Genomic DNA, 12,345 nt, shown 5'->3' with positions numbered 1-12,345 from the left:
AGGTCAGATCATAAAGCACTTTGCAGGACACGAATCCTTTATCCATGGGAATATTACATATGCACAAAATGTCCCAATGATAAAATGGAAGAGAATCATCTTCAAATGATGTTATTGAACCAGGCCTGTTTCACCTGCTACCAATACACCAATTATAGAAATGAGATTTGCAAAAGAGAAAGTGTTTACTCATGAAGCGGCCATGTGTGGAGACAGAGAAGCAAATCTCAAATCCACCTCCCTGAAGATCGGGATTGGAGGTACTTACGTGCAGAGGAGTAGGGAAACATGAATGGAGTATTTGGTGCCCTGCACATATGTAGTCAGACTTCAACCTTACTGCCCCGATCCACATATCAGAGATGCTATCCATACTTCTAAAATGAATGATTTCAAAAGTTAACTAAAGTGAGTAGCACAGCAGGATACAAAATCAGCATTCAAAAATCAGTAGCATTCTTGTACACCAATAATAAGCTTGCCGAGAAAGAAATTAGGGAAACAATGCCTTTCACAATAGCATCAAGAAAAGTTAGATACTAAGTATTAAATACTATAAAATACTATCGAGTACTAAATACTGAGTATGAATTAACCTAACTAAGGAAGTGAAAGACATCTTCAATGAAAACTGCAGTACTCTGAAAAATGAGACCTCAGAGGAAATCAGAAAATGGAAAGATATTCTCTGTCCCAGGATAGGCAGAACCAATATAGTTGATATGGCCATACTTTGAAAACTGTTAAACAGGTTTAATACAATCCCAATCAAAATACTAATAGCATTCCACACAGAACTAGAGAAAACAATCCTAAAATTCATACAGAACCAGAAGAGACTTAGATAGCAAAAGCAATTCTGGGCAACAAGGGCAAAATGGCAGACATTACAATCCCAGATCCGAAGGTATATTACAAAGCCACAGTGACAAAAATGGTATGGTATTGGCCAAAAAACGGACTTATGGTCCAATGGAACAGGAAAGGGGGTGCAGAAACAACTCTTCCAGACACACTCAGCTATCTTATCTTTGACAAGGGGGCTAAATATTTTCGCTGGAGGAAAGATAGCCTTTTTAACAAATGATGCTGGGAAAACTGGGTATCCACATTCTGAAGATTGAACCACCCATATCTCTCAGCATGCATTAAGTTAAAATCAAAATGGATCAAAGATCTAAATATTAAAATAGAAATACTGCTGGAAGACAGTTTTTGTTTTGTTTTGTTTTGTTTTGTTTTGAGACAAAGTCTCACTATGTAGTTCAGACTGGCCTTGAATTTACTGTGTACTCTAGGTGGCCTCAAACTTGTAGCAATCTTCCTGCCTCAGCCTCCTGAGTTCTGGGATTACAGGCAAGTGCCACAACACCCAATCCTAAAAAGGTAAAACTCTTGAAGACAGACATAGGCAAGGACTTTCTGAACAGAACCCCGCTGCACAAGAAACAATACCAAAAAATTAAAAAGCTTCTGTACAGCAAAGGAAACAACCAATGGAATGAACAGATGACTTACAGAGCAGGAAAATTTTTGCCAACTATTCCTCAAAGGACTAATAGAATATATAAAGAACTAAAAAAAAAAAAAGACCCCCCCAAATTTAAAGACCCAGTCAAAATGAAATAACCCAATATGAAATGAATAGACACTTCTCAGAAGAAGTAAAAGTGACCAGTAAATACATGAAAAATGTTTAGCATCTCAGGCCATTTGCAAAGTGCAAATTAAAACCACACTGAGACTCCATCTCACTGCAGAAAAAATGACTATGTTCAAGAAACCAAATAACAAATGCTGGAGTGGCTTCAGGGAAAGAGGAACCCATCTTCATTGCTGGCATGAGTGTAAACTGGGACAGCCACTATGGAAATAAATCAGTATGGAGATTCTTCAAAACACTAAAAATACAAATTCCATTCAACCTAGCTACCTCCCTTCTAGGCATCTTCTGGAAAGAGTTAAAGCCATCATATGACAGTGATACAACCACACATGTTTATAGCAGCAAAATTTATAATCTTAGAAGCAGCCTATTTGTCGATCAACAGATGAATAGATAAAGAAAATGTGGTATTTATACACAATGGAGTACTACTCTGCCGTAAAGAAGAATAAACTGGAGGCATTCGTAGGAAAATGGGTGCACCTTGAGACCATGTTAAGTGAATTAAATCAGACATGCCAACTTAAATATCACATGGTTTCTCTTATATGAGAAACCTAAAATATAAATAAAGTGCAAAATAAAAAATAGACAATAGAAAAAAAGTTTTATGTACTATGCATTGAGCAACAACTTGAAAGAGTAATTTGGGAACATCTAATTATTTTAGAGATCACATATTCTTCACATAATTCCTCTTAGTTCTGCACAAAGAAGTGATATACAGAAATATCCATTGTGCTAATTTATGTAGGAGAAGATAAATGGAACAATCTAACATTTTTGGTAGAAGAATGAACAAATGCAGTGGGTTAGTGAGAGAGTGGTTTATCTACACAAATTAATCAAATGAAATAGTATTTCTAAAGGTTAAGAAAAGTCAACTAAAAGCAAGAAAAGTAGGCTAAGTCTAGGAAGCAAATAACCAAGAACAGGTGAAGTGGGTTAAGTCTCAAGGGTTTATTCAAGTTGGCATTATATTTCTCTAAAATCAACCCCATGTTCATTCATTCAACTACCTATTGAGCACTTACTATTTGGAAGCAACTGTACTAGGATATGCGCTTGAAGTAAAAAAAAATGAGTAAGACTTCAGCCCCTAAATTCACAGAGCTTCAATTTAGTGGGAAGGGGGTAAGGGGGAAAATCAACAAATGTAACCATTGTTTTTTGATTAATACTGAAACCTTGCATTGAACATTACTTTGTGTTGACACTATTAGACAGAAAAACAAGACAACCAAACAGACAAGGTCTCCATACTCCAGATGCTTACGTTCTAGTGGGAAGGAGCCAGATAGTAAGTAAACAAATGAAGATGATTTCAAATAGTGGTATAAAGAAAATAAAACAGGACGAGATGATAGTGACTGGCTGGGGCACTGGTGACATAAAAGCCTCTTTAGGGAGGTGACCATTCAGGCCGAGACAAACAGTGACAAGGATCTAGCCGAATAGCAATAAGGATCTAGCCTTGTGAGAATCTGTAGAAGAAAGCTGCAAGAAGAGGAGAAGCAAGTGCAAAGGCCTTAGCATAGAAACAAGCAGTGCTCAACAGAGTCATAAAGAACCCAAGCTTAGAGGGCTGGGTATTTAGCTCAGTGGCACAGCGCCTGCCTGGCAAGCGCAAGGTCACGAGTTCGATTCCCCGTACTGGAAAAAAAAAACCCAGAAAAAAAAAAAAAAAAAAAAAAAGAACCCAAGCTGGGCATGGTGAAGCATGCCTGTAGTCCTAGCTACTCAGGAGGCTGACACAGCTGGATTTCAAGTCAAGGCTAGCCTGGGCAACTTAGTGAGACCCTGCCTCAAAATAAAAAGAAGAGGAGAGGCTAGGAATGCAGCACAGTGGTAGAAAACTTGCCTAGCATGTGTGAGGCCCTAGATTCAATCCCCAGCACCCAAAACAGGACATGAAATCAAAACAAACAATCTACAAAAACAAAAACAGAAGACAACCCAGCTTCTGTCCAGCATAATGATCTGCCACCCACAGACGTGGCATTGTCTTGGGCTCATTCTCCTGTGCTTGCTCTTTCATTTGTGTGTGTGTGTGTGTGTGTGTGTGTGTGTGTGTGTGTGTGTGGTTTTTTGTTTTGTTTTGTTTTTTTTCGGGTACTGGGAATCTGTAACTCCTGACCTTGCGCTTGCCAGGCAGGTGCTGTGCCCCTGAGCTAAATCCTCAGCCCCTTGTGCTTGCTCTTTCAAGTCCAATGGAAAAAGGACTGGCTTTTTCTTATTTCCTCCTAAGAATGAAGACCAACTTTCCTGGAAGTTTTTTTTCTCTCTCTCTCCCTCTCTCTCCATTTTGTAGGTCTCTCAGCATTTTATTGTCCAAACTGAAAGCATCTGCCTTTTCCTGCCACAGTCACTGGCTAGGAGAATGGGATTGCCTCTCCATCAGTCAGGCCTGTCCCAAGCGCAGGGGTCAGTTCCCCGACTGGCATTGCCTCTGCTCAGCGCTGCAGGGATGGGATGGATGTTGAGAGTCAACCTTAATGTTCACTACATCATAGAACAATGTTTAGAGCTTATTCTAAGTTCAGTGGGAAGCCATCATAGAATTTTAAGGAATGAAGGACATTTATGTTTTTGAAGCTACATTTGAAGATATTTCCAATGCATTTATTTACAAGAAAATAATATTACAAATATATAAGGGACTTCTAAATATCACTAGGAAAAAAAAGACAAACCAGTAGAAGAAGGGACAGACGTTTCACAAAAAGGGAAGCATAAATGGGAAACATACCCCAGTCATGATGAAATGCAAATTAAAACCAAAATAAAATGCACTTAATACCTACATAAGCAAAAATTTTAAAGACAATTAAAAATATTGTTGGTAATCTTATCTACTGCTGAGAATATAAATTAGTATTACCACTTTAGAAAGCATCTGTCAGTGCATTGCGAAAGGTTTAACAATAGGAATGCATTCTGAGAAACGTGTCATTTGTTTCATTGCTTAAACAAAGACTGTATTTACACATAGGTCAGTCATTTGATGGGGCCTCTTGATACAATCAAGAGATGCAGTAAACATGAGACGGATTAGGCTACTGCCTGTGTAACACCTAGACTCTTTTATAGTAAACATTTTTTAAAGTATAATAAATACAGAAACCAGTAATATAGTTGTTAATTATCAAATATCATGGGCATAATTTGCATGTGCTATACTTTTATGTGGTTGGCAGACCAGTAAGTTTATACCAGCATCCCTACAAACATATGAGTAATGTGTTGTGCTATGACATCAGGACACAAGGTCACTGGGCCGTAGGAGTTCCTAAGCTCCATCATAATGTTATCATTGATACCTTCCCTTTGTGACATATGACTATCTAAAGTTGAAGATGCACGTACTCTGTGACTCAGCAACTCTGTGCTTGGGTGTACACCCCAGAGCTAGTCTGCCCAATCCAGTAGCCTCTAGCTATTGGGGCTATTTAAATTTAAATTAATTAAAATTTAGGCTAGGCGATTAGCTCAGTGGTAGAGTATGTGCCTAACATGTGCAAGATCTTTTATTTGACCCTTAGCACCAAAAACCAAATACATAATGTATTAAGTATTGCTGTTCTCCTTTTATTCTGAAGTTTTACTTTATTTTTTCATAAAATAAAAAAACAAACAAAAGCGAGAATTAAAAACTATAGTTTTTCTGTTGGAGTCGTTACATGCCAACTGCTCAGTAGCTCCATGTGGCTTGAGGCTACTGTATTGGACAGGGTAGATGTAGAACATTTTCATTGTCCCAGTAACAGTGCTTCCCTAGAAAAATTCTTGTATACGTGCACTAGAAATTACGGTCAAGACTTTATTTTAGTATTGCTGATCATTTCATAGAACTTCAAAATTCCAGTAGTTCATCATGAGATAGTTGCATGAATTGTGATGTATTCATGCAATGGAGTACTACACTGAAATGAAAATTTGTGTGGATGAAACAATGTTTAGTGCAAAGCAAATAGTGGGCAGCCTCTTTTCAAAGGCTAAAAAAAAGCAAATTCAATCCTGTATTGTTTACAAATACATATACAAGTGGTAAAAGAATAAAAAAATAAAAATAAAACAAAGGGCCAAGTGGTGCCCCATACCTATAATCTCAGTGTTTTAGGAGGCTGAGGCAGGAAGAGCAGATGTTCAAGCCCTATTTGGGCCATTTAGTGACTTAATAAGACTCTTTCTCAAAGTAAGAAGGGCTGAGGATATAGCTTAGTGTAAAGGCCTTGGGTTCAATTCCTAATACCACAAGTAAATAAAACAAAGGATCTCCAGCACCATAAAACAAAAACAAAACAAAAGTCCAAGAGAATGTAAAACATCAAATTCAATACAGTTAGTATTTACCTGTATGAATTTCAAAAGTATTTAAAGTTCTCTATTTCTTAAACTACTGTTGGGTGGGTGGGTTATATATTGTTTACTTTTTGTACATATGGAATATTTTTTCTTTTTTTTTTGGTACTGGGAATCAAACTCAGGACCTTGCATTTGCCAGGCAGGTGCTGTGCCACTGAGCTATATCTCCAGCCCGTGATAATTCTTCTTAAAAAGATCACTGTGGCCATGTGCAGGGGCACACACCTGTAATCTCTGTAATCTCAGTTCTTCAGGAAGCTGAGGCAGGAGGACAACAAGTTCAAAGTCAGCTCAGTCAATTTAGCAAATCCCTGTTTCAAAATAAAACAAGGAAAGGAAGGAAGGAAAGAAGGAAGGAAGGAAGGAAGGAAGGAAGGAAGGAAGGAAGGAGAAAAAGAAAAGAAAGAAAGAAAGGAAGGAAGGAAGGAAGAGAAAGAAAGAAAGAAAGAAAGAAAGAAAGAAAGAAAGAAAGAAAGAAAGAAAGAAAAAAAGAAAGACAGGACACGGTAGAGCATTTGCCTTGTATTCAAGAAACCCCAGGTTCAATCCCTAGTATGTAAAAAAAAAAAATCATTATGACTTGCAGTGTAAATGATGGACCAAAAAGAAAAAGAAATGTAAGCAGGAAACATCTTAAGAGATGATAATTTGTCTAGGCAAGAGGTGAATGATGATCTGGATCAAGAAGACAGCGGTGGAAAGGAAAAGTAGATGAATATGTGCTATATTGTGGAGATGCAGCTGTCTAACCCTGTCATACTGCAGCAGAGGTTTGCCTGATATGATGTGGAACATGGAGGAGGAATCTCAAAGTCAGATGGGGATGTTAAGGAAGCTTCCTGGGCGAGATGACGGATCACCTGAGTTTCTGCACAGCTATAGAGTTTAATAATGGCTGGGGAGAAGAAATTTTAATTGGAGATAAGAGCTTATGCAGAAATCTTAAGGTTCGGAAATCAGACTTGACTATAACAGGAACAAAACAGAGAGAGACAGAGACAGAGAGAGAGACAGAGACAGACAGAGAGAGAGAGAGAGAGAGAGAGAGAGAGAGAACACGCATGCGAGAGCCAGCCAACTGTGCCCACCAAGGAGTTGAAACATTATTCTGAAAGATGCAGGGAAACTGCCTCTACCTTTCTTTCTTTCTGCCAGGGAGAAAAGAAGATCTTTGTTTTAAACAATAAAATAAGGCACTAATCCTCAACTAGAAGGAGATCTAGCTATAAAGAGGCTCTGACTTTGTCTGAAAATGTTTCTCTGAAAATATTCTACTAAGGACCCTTATAAAATGATCACCCATTATCACCAAGACCTAAATTTCACTAAAGTATAGAAAAGTTGGAATGAAGACAAAAGGGAAAAAAGGAAAACGATGTATATGAAACAGGAAAAATTAAGCCCACGGAAAAATAATGAAATAGTGTTGGAGACCTTAAGCCCTGGTTTCATTTTAGGAATGCTGTTAGACTGGCTTTACTTAGCTGCAAAACCAGAGCTTTCTTTAATTCTTCTTTTGTTTATGGTCTACATTCTTTACTATCTGAAGCAAATACTTCATATAATAATTACGGTGTTATTATCCTCTTCCTTTTCTGAGACAAAGCACAAAAATCTCAAAAATAAAGCCTGCATGCAGGAGCTGGTGACTCAATTCCATCTTTTCACATGCATACCCTTTGTACTATTTTTTTCTTCCAATTTCCATTTTTGATTCTCACCTTATTTTTATTGCCCTTAATTTCCTTCCTTCCATGTTCCAAAGAGAATGATTCATCAGATAGAAGTAAAACTGAGCTCATTCACAAGCCAAATGAAAACTAAAAAAGAGATAAGATTTATCTCACCTTGAAAGTAATGGAAAAAATAGTTTCTCCTGTTCAGACTAAAAAAAATTGCATCCCTTAAAAGCTCTCAGTTAAAACACCTGATTTCAGATGGAAAGGTAGCTCAGTGATAGAGCCATACAGCACCCTCCCCGAGAGAGGCGGGTGGGGAGGGAGAGGGAGGGAGAAAGAGAGATGGAGGGAGGGAGGGCAAGAAGCAGAGGGAGTCTTGACGTTGTACATTAAATTAAAAAGTCAGTTTGGAGTTAGGAAGAGAGGACAAACTCTATTAGACCTTACCTTAAGTGCTACTGGTATTATACGCAGCTAAGTTAGATAGAAACTAATAGGCAGACAGGGACAGGCCCTCTTAGAGAGTCAGTGCAAAAGATGAGAGAGTACACAAAAACTGTGGCTGGAGGCACATCCACTGAAGGTCAGGCCTCGATATAAAGATGCAGTGACCAGACCTCCATGCCTCCATGAGGGCTAAACAATAAATTGAGATTGTACTGTGCTTTGTATCATCTGGTCCAGTAAAGTCCAGATAGACATCAGTCACTGAGATAGGTGACCAGAACATATGGACCCACTCACTCAGGGAGGTGATCAGAGTATCCAGATCCATTCCTTCCCTAAAATGCCTTTTTTTCTTCCCATGTACCCTTGCTACATGACTTGCTTCCTGACTGGATCAATATTAGCTCAGCTGGTATACTTGTAATCCTATAGGTTGATTGTAGTTTGACCTATGTTATACCCACATTGTGACTTTGCTGTGTGAATTACCCCTGACAAAAGGCCTCAGTGGCAGCCCACTTTTGAGATCCCTCCTGTCTCTCAGGTGCTATCTTTCAATGTCTTTCCTACTCTTAACCTCCGCTGTTCCTTGGAATTTATTCTTTGATTTCAGGGGATATGAATTTGGCACATCTGACATCTGGCAGGTTGAGAGTTATAATTCTCCTATATCAGTGATGCTATTTATAGATGTGTGTAGTCATTTGATCTGAGTCTCATTTCCCTTTCTTTTTTTTTTTTGGTTTTTCTCCGGTACCAGGAACCGAACTCACGACCTTGCGCTTGCCAGGCAAGCGCTTTTGCCGCTGAGCTAAGTCCCCAGCCCTCATTTCCCTTTCTGAAAAGTAGGGTTGATAATAATATTATCTATACTAGCTAAAATATAATATTTACCTATAATAGCTAAAATTTATTGAATCTATACTATGCCAGAAGCATTGTTCAGTAAGTCTTAGTTTGTTTAGCTTTCAAAAGAATCCTAAATCAGGAAATACATTCTATTATTATTTTGTTTTATTTTTGTTTTTTTTTTCTGGTACTGGGAATCGAACTCATGACCTTGCACTTGCCAGGCAGACGCTGTGCCGCTGAGCTAAATCCCCAGCCCCATCATTCTATTGTTATCTCCATCTTACAGATGAGGAAATGGCGAGAGGAAATGTAACTTGAACATTATTACACAGCTAATAATGTGGTAGTCAGATGTAAACCCAGGTAGTCTGACTCCAGAGACTGAGACCTTAAATTCTCCAGGCCTAAGCACCAAAAGATATAATGTAAGTGAAGCACCCTGAAATTCAAGTACTTTAGACATGCCAGTTTAAATAACAAGCCTACAGATATAGGAATTGCTGAGAGTTGTTGTACGTCATTTTGTGGTTTGCCACAAAGTAACCATGTGTGTATGATTTAGGCTTAGTGGTGCTTTTACTCTAGGTTTTGACAAATGGAACATCATCATGAAGATTTTTTTCTTGGGCAGCTGTTAGGTTTTCACATTAGCCCATTTTAATTTGTCTGGTATAGGAAGAAAATAATGATAGTCACTCGGCATTACAAATAAGAAATCAACAATAGAAGCCTTTTAATTAGATTATTAATAGCACTGTGGAATTAAAAAATCACTATCCCTACTTAGAGTGCTCACAATAGATTGCGGAAGGGCTGGGGGTATAACTCAGTAGTAGAGCACTTACTTAGCATCTAACATGTACAGGCCTTCAATTCAATCCCCAGCACTGAGAGAGGGGGCAGAGTGCCTCTCTTTAATAAAAATATGAACTTGTTAACAAATCATTAAATATTTTCTGTAATGCAAATATGACACGTCTCAAATTGGAGCAAAGTCCTTTAGACTAGTGATTTCCAAGTAAGCCAAGTTTTGTTATTAAATATTTTAATGAAATACCATAATTATAAAATCATTTCAGGAACCCAAGGCTATGATTCCTTAGTGGCAACAAAGTTTATATCATCACAGTGGAATTGTTTAATGATGCCCTTGAACTGTCAGTAAAATCTACAAATGACATTTGGAGTGAAAAATGATCAGTTATAGACTAATGATTTCTCTCTTTTTCTTTCTTTCTTTCTTTCTTTCTTTCTTTCTTTCTTTCTTTCTTTCTGAAACAGAGTCTTGCAATATAGCTCTGTTGTCCTTGAACTCACTATGTAGCCTAGACTGGCCTTGAACTCACAACGATCCTCCTGCCTCAGCCTCCCAAGTGCTAAGATTACAGGTATGCGCTACCACAATTGGCTGATGATTTACTTCAAAAAGAAAATAGCTTACAAAATGACATGCAACAGAGTAGTAAGACCTCCTATAAATTGTTTATTATTGTTAAATATATTTTAAAATTTCCATCATGCAGTATGAGGGTTCACAGGATCTTACAAGTTATCAAATCCCTCAGTTTGGAATCTATCAAAGATTATATAACTTCCTGGAGTTCAGCAGCTCATTAGCAGCTGAAAAACAGTTTTTCAAAGCCACTGTTCATAAATCAGGCAGCTTCATTATGTCTGATATCTATGACGTTTACATGAACAATGGCAAATATTCACACTGAGTAGCTTAACAAACTACAGGAATCCATCTACTTCAACATTGTCCAAAGATACAAGTAGAATTATGACTTACTCCAGGACTAGACTCCAAAGTCAAGTAAAACTCGACATAGTCAGAAGTTTCCTTGGAAATGTCTTGGGAAAGGCATGCACCTTTTTATCACTGTGATAAAATACTGGAGATAATAAAGTTCATAGAGGAAAAGGTTTATTTCAGGAAACATTTTCAGTCCATGTAATGGTAATTGGCTCTGTTACTTCAGGCCCAGGGAGATGTACTACATTACGGCAGCTGTATGTTGTGGAAGAACTGGTTGCCCCGTGGTAGCCAAGAAGTAGAGGAGTGAGAGGAAGCAGCTAGTGTCCCACAGTTCCCTTTGAGGACACACCCTCGCTGACCTAAGATCTCCTACTAGGCCCCACCTCTTAAAAGTTCTACTGTAATGCGGTGACCAATTCTTTTAACACATGAGCTTTGGGGGATATTTAAGATCCAAACTATAGCAGAAAGTATCTTCAGAAACCCAAATACCTTTTCTTAGCAAGCACACAGCAGAGCCAGCTTTTATTTTAGCATGGATAGAAATGGCTTTTTTTTTTTGGTTGAGAACCAAATGAAGTAGATGATTTATATGTAGGGGCCATGTTGTTTAAAAAATGCAAGTTCTTCTGTATTTCTTCTTTTTCTTTTTCAATGCTGGAGATTAAGCACAGGGTCTCATACCTACCAAGCAAACTTCTTACCATGAGCCACATCCTCAGCAACCACAAAAATGCAAATTCTCAATCACTAGAGTGATCCTTAGCTCATGAGTTACCCTTAGCGAGCCATGAGGGAAATAGGGCTGGCAAGGGGAGCTAACCTTCCCACTTCCGCACTTCCTGTTCACTTCAGGGCTTGTATCAAGTAAGACAGCAGGTCTCATCATGGCACTGTAAATTGTTCTCTTTCTCTGATCTCCTGTCTCTCTCTTTCTTTTTCCGCTATTCCCTCCCTGTCTCTCTATATCTGCTATTTGGATAAAAATGTTAAATATGTCAAAAGTGGCGGTTAATTTAATCAATATATGTATGCTCTAACATATAGAAAATACCTTATAAATGTTCATTCTTAAATAGGTATGGTGGCACATGCCTGTAATCCCAGCACTTAGGAGGCTGAGGCAGGAGGATCACTGTGAGTTCGAGACCAGCCTGAGCTACATAGTGAGCTCAAGGCCAGCCTGAACTACGTAGCAAGACCCTGTCTCAAAAAGACAAAAAACAGTTCATTCTTGATGTAAGAGGACCCAAAAGCCATATTTCCTGATCCCAAACCCTAGTTCAGCCACTAATATGCTCTGCGTCCCAGTTCACATGACTTAAATCCTCTGTGCCTCAGTTCTGTCCCCTATAAAATGATCATGATAAAAGTAGCACTTTTGTTCTGTGATTGTTATGAAGATTAAATAAGGTATAGTTAAATCCTGAAGACAACACAATATAAACCCTTACAGGAGGATAACTACTTTATTGTGACATTACTATATTCAGGTAACTCAGAGAACTCCATTTTGATGATTTCTGGCGATGCCTAATGGAAGCAATTGGTGTTTCTGTGTGTGACAGTTTGATTTC

General features: G+C 38.3%; 1 long non-coding RNA gene across 2 annotated transcripts in view; it reads left to right on the top strand.

Annotated features, from left to right (window-relative positions):
- The window catches only part of LOC102005256, a 66,928-nt gene that overhangs the window by 5,408 nt on the left and 49,175 nt on the right, over nucleotides 1–12,345 (top strand). The gene's annotated exons all lie outside the window — the stretch shown is intronic.

The sequence above is a fragment of the Chinchilla lanigera genome, unplaced genomic scaffold (genome assembly GCF_000276665.1).
Source record: "Chinchilla lanigera isolate Chin_1 unplaced genomic scaffold, ChiLan1.0 scaffold00080, whole genome shotgun sequence".
In the NCBI taxonomy this organism is placed as follows: Eukaryota; Metazoa; Chordata; class Mammalia; order Rodentia; family Chinchillidae; genus Chinchilla; species Chinchilla lanigera.
Note: the sequence above shows the minus strand (reverse complement) of the source record. Positions and strands in the feature narration are given on the sequence as shown.